The sequence below is a fragment of the Physeter macrocephalus genome, chromosome 5 (assembly GCF_002837175.3).
Source record: "Physeter macrocephalus isolate SW-GA chromosome 5, ASM283717v5, whole genome shotgun sequence".
Lineage (NCBI taxonomy): Eukaryota > Metazoa > Chordata > Mammalia > Artiodactyla > Physeteridae > Physeter > Physeter macrocephalus.
The window spans coordinates 79,447,529-79,452,220 of NC_041218.1; positions in this window are offsets into that span (position 1 = coordinate 79,447,529).

Consider the following 4,692-nt stretch of genomic DNA (forward strand, 5'->3'; position numbering starts at 1 on the left):
TCCTATATATAATCGTTTGCATCTGCTAATACCAAACTCTGATCCATCCCTCCCCCACCCCCCCTCCCCCTTGGCAACCACAAGTCTGTTCTCTATGCTAAGACACATTTTTAAAATAGCTTAGCATCTCTGAATAAACATATATCTTATGACTAATGGTAAGTCCTAGTTTAAATGACAAGCAGGGTTCATTTCTTTCTTAGTGGTGCATAAAATAATGGCACACCTTACAAACCCAATTTTTTAAATTAGATGAAGATGGTATCCTGTTTTTCTCCCTAACACATGGTAGGTAGCCCGGCCGTGAGGTGCAGTATTAGGAATTCAGTGTGGCCGCATGTGTAAGTCACTACCTACCCCAACAGTTTTCCTCAGTAATAAAGGGGGCATCTCCATCCTCCTAACCTTTGGATCAGCTCTCAGTTGGTTCTGAACTTCGGTAAGTGGGGGGGAAGAGTGTTATATATTAAATATGCAAACCTCTGTATCTTGTGCATTAGATCAGATACCTTGGCAATAGGTAAGGAGTAGAAGCCGGGAAGGAAGAGAACTGTGGAGCTAGAGGTACATTACCAAAGCGAGACCCTAAAGGAGCCAAGAGGATTTTGGTTTACCAAGCAGTAGTAGGCGTGGGAGTCATGGTTCTTTGACATTGGTAGGTGGCAACTGCCTATAGCATGCCATATGGCTGTTTTTCTATAATTTTATTATTGGCTTTCAACTCATACTCCCTTGGTGGGTGACATTAGGCCTCAGGCTTTAGTAAATTGGCCAGGTGGGATTGTGACTTTGACGGGTCACCGGAGCCTGTAATAACTTTGTCCCGGGAAAGTGACAGTTTTTATTCAGGCAAGACTACAGGCACGTGTGCCTTAGAGGCACTCGGGCTGTGCAGGTGACTTCAGCCTTCCTGGATGTAGATGCCTGTATGTAAGACTGTGAGAATAAGACCTTGAGATTCATAGGCACAGCTTGGCCTGGTATTTCAGGTGGAGCGAAGGTTAGTCCTTTCTGACCTTGGAAGGAGTAACAATATTTGTTGCTTTAAAACTGCAAGGCATCTGAATTTTGCGTGTTCGACAGAATACTAGTGAGGTTCTAGCTTTGTGCTGTTTGTACCAGGGCTGCTGTGGGCAGTGCTAGACTGGCTGACCAACATTCTACTCATCCCTGTGTCACGTCACCCGCTTTCAAGGCCAAGAAATAAAACTAGAGTAGGAATAAGCTACGTGGTCTCAAGTTGACTTGAGACTTGTTAGCTGAAGAAACTTTCGCTGTGGATCCTGATTTCACAGACCCAACCTATGGGTTTTCCCGGGAAAATGTGGTAGATTTTTATGAACGAATAACTAAAAATGAATGGAAGCTCTTTTAAAGAACAGAATATGTTATCCTCTTGGGATAAGATAATACCATAGCTCAAAGTTACGTTGTTGCAAACCCACTGTCTAAAAAGGCAATTAAAAGTGGTAGCTTTTGGGCTTCCCTGGTGGCGCAGTGGTTGCGCGTCCGCCTGCCGATGCCGGGGAACTGGGTTCGCGCCCCGGTCCGGGAAGACCCCACGTGCCGCGGAGCGGCTGGTGAGCCATGGCTGCTGAACCTGCGCGTCATCCGGAGCCTGTGCTCCGCAACGGGAGAGGCCGCGACAGAGAGAGGCCCGCATACCACAAAAACAAACAAACAAAAAAAGTTGTAGCTTTTAACTCTAGAAAAATTAAGTTATTTTCAGCCAATTAAAAAGCAACTGGAACGATTAGCTAAAAACCAAATAAAGGAAGACTGGCTTAGTGAGTTGGAGAAAGAGAGTTGCTTATTAGAAAAGCTGATATTTTAGCTCACAGACTAGACAAATGTAAAGGGGAAAATGAGATCTTAAAGGCCAGGAGAGTCAGATATAACAGGGAAAGAACTGAACCTGAGCCTAATTGCTCTAAAGAAGATAAAGGAGAAATATTGGTTTAGTTGTTACTAGGACAGAAAAGATGACGGGGACTCAAAGAATTCTGACAGAAAGAGAATAGCAGGATTACATAACTGTGCTGTAAGGAACTAGGATCCAAATGGCTATGGAGAAAAACTTCTTAAAGCTGAAGATAGAGAATTCCTTGTAAGAATACTCGTGTCAACACGCCTGGAGGACTGGGATGACTGCCATTTGGTTACAAGGAAATTTGGATACATTTATGAGGAGGCATTTAGGAATATGAGTGCAAAATATTCATACCATTAGTTAGTGAATAATTACAAGCAGAAGTCAGGTATTCCCTTTGTCCTGAGGGAACATGCTTGAGATTTATGGAATTCATATTCTGTAGGAAGGCACAACAAAGATGAGACAGATAGAACAACAATAGACTGGGGCTTTGACTACATGTCAGTCTAAAGAGGAATGTTCTCATGGTGGGAATTACCCAACAAAAGAAGAGAAAATGGACAAAAGAATTTGGACAGACCCAGACTCACTGATTTTATATCTCTTACTATGGGCGGCTGCAGAAGAGAAAATCTAGAGAAGTGAGAAGAACAAGCTTCTTGACTAAAAAAACCCATGGCAAGTCAATGGAAAGAAGTCAAACTCAGCGAACTCTGCTAGGACATCAGATAGAGAAAGAAAGAAACCAACTCAAGTAATAGTTGAATTGTTACCAGTACTCCTTACAACAGTCAAGATTAACAGAAACAAGGAAATTCAGAAATTGTCACAGCCAAGAGGAGCCTAAGGACACATGAGACTAAATGTAATGTGGTATGGGAGCATGGAATAGAAAAAGGACATTATGTACCAACTAAAGACGTCTGAATAAAGAAAGGACTTCAGATAATATATTAATATTGGTTAATTATTTGTGACAAATGTACCATACTAATATAGGATTTTTTAAAATATTATTTTATATTAGAGTATAGTTGATTTGTTGTGTTAATTTCAGATGTACAGCAAAGTGATTCAGTTGTACATATACATATATCTGTTCTTTTTTAGATTCTTTTCCCATATAGCTTATTGCAGAGTATTCAGTAGAATCCCCTGTGCTATACAGTAGGTCCTTGTTGATTATCTATTTTATATATAGTAGTGTGTATATGTCAATCCCAAACTCCCAATTTATCTCTCCCCCCTACATTTCCCCTTTGGTAACCATAAGTTTGTTTTCTGTGAGTCTATTTCTGTTTTGTAAATAAGTTCATTTGTATCATTTTCTAGATTGTGTGTATAAGTGATATCATGTGATATTTGTCTTTCTCTTTCTGACTCACTTCACCTAGTAAGATAATCTCTAGGTCCATCCATGTTGCTATAAATGGCATTATTTCATTCTTTTCATGGCTGAGTAATATTCCACTGTATGTATGTACCACATCTGCTATGGATTCCATTCATCTGTTGTTGGACATTTAGGTTGCTTCCGTGTTTTGGCTATTGTAAATATAGTGCTGCAGTGAACACTGGGGTGCATGTATCTTTTCAAATTGTGGTTTTCTCCAGGTATATGCCCAGGAGTGGGATTGGTGGATCATATGGTAGTTCTCCTTTTAGCTTTTATTTATTTATTTATTTTTAAACATTTTTATAGGCGTATAATTGCTTTACAATGGTGTGTTAGTTTCTGCTTTATAACAATGTGAATCAGTTATATATATACGTATATCCCCACATCTCTTCCCTCTTGTGTCTCCCTCCCTCCCACCCTCCTAGCTGGTCACAAAGCACCAAGCTGATCTCCCTGTGCTATGCGACTGCTTCCCACTAGCTATCTATTTTATATTTGGTAGTGTTTATATGTCCATATATATACTACCACTCTCTCACTTTGTCCTATCTTACCCTTCCCCCTACCTGTGTCCTCAACTCCATTCTCTAGTAGGTCTGCGTCTTTATTCCCGTCGTGCCCCTAGGTTCTTCATGACCATTTTTTTTTTTTTTAGATTCCATATATACGTGTTAGCATACGGTATTTGTTTTCCTCTTTCTGACTTACTTCACTCTGTATGACAGACTCTAGGTCCATCCACCTCACTACAAATAGCTCAGTTTCGTTTCTTTTTATGGCTCAGTAATATTCCATTGTACATATGTGCCACATTTTCTTTATCCATTCATCTGTAGATGGACACTTAGGTTGCTTCCGTGTCCTGGCTATTGTAAATAGAGCTGCAATGAACATTGTGGTACATGACTCTCTCTGAATTATGGTTCTCTCAGGGTATATGCCCAGTAGTGGGATTGCTGGGTCATATGGTAGTTCTATTGTTAGTTTTTTAAGGAACCTCCATATTGTTCTCCATAGTGGCTGTACCAGTTTACATTCCCACCAACAGTGTATGAGGGTTCCCTTTTCTCCACACCCTCTCCAGCATTTATTGTTTGTAGATTTTTTGATGATGGCCATTCTGACTGGTGTGAGACGATACTGCATTGCAGTTTTGATTTGCATTTCTCTGATGATTAATGATGTTGAGCATTCTTTCATGTGTTTGTTGTCAATCTGTATATCTTCTTTGGAGAAATGTCTATTTAGGTTTTCTGCCCATTTTTGGATTGGGTTGTTTGTTTTTTGATATTGAGCTGCATGAGCTGCTTGTAAATTTTGGAGATTAATCTTTGTCAGTTGCTTCATTGGCAAATATTTTCTTCCATTCTGAGGATTGTCTTTTCGTCTTGTTTAAGTTTCATTAGGTCCCATTTGTTTA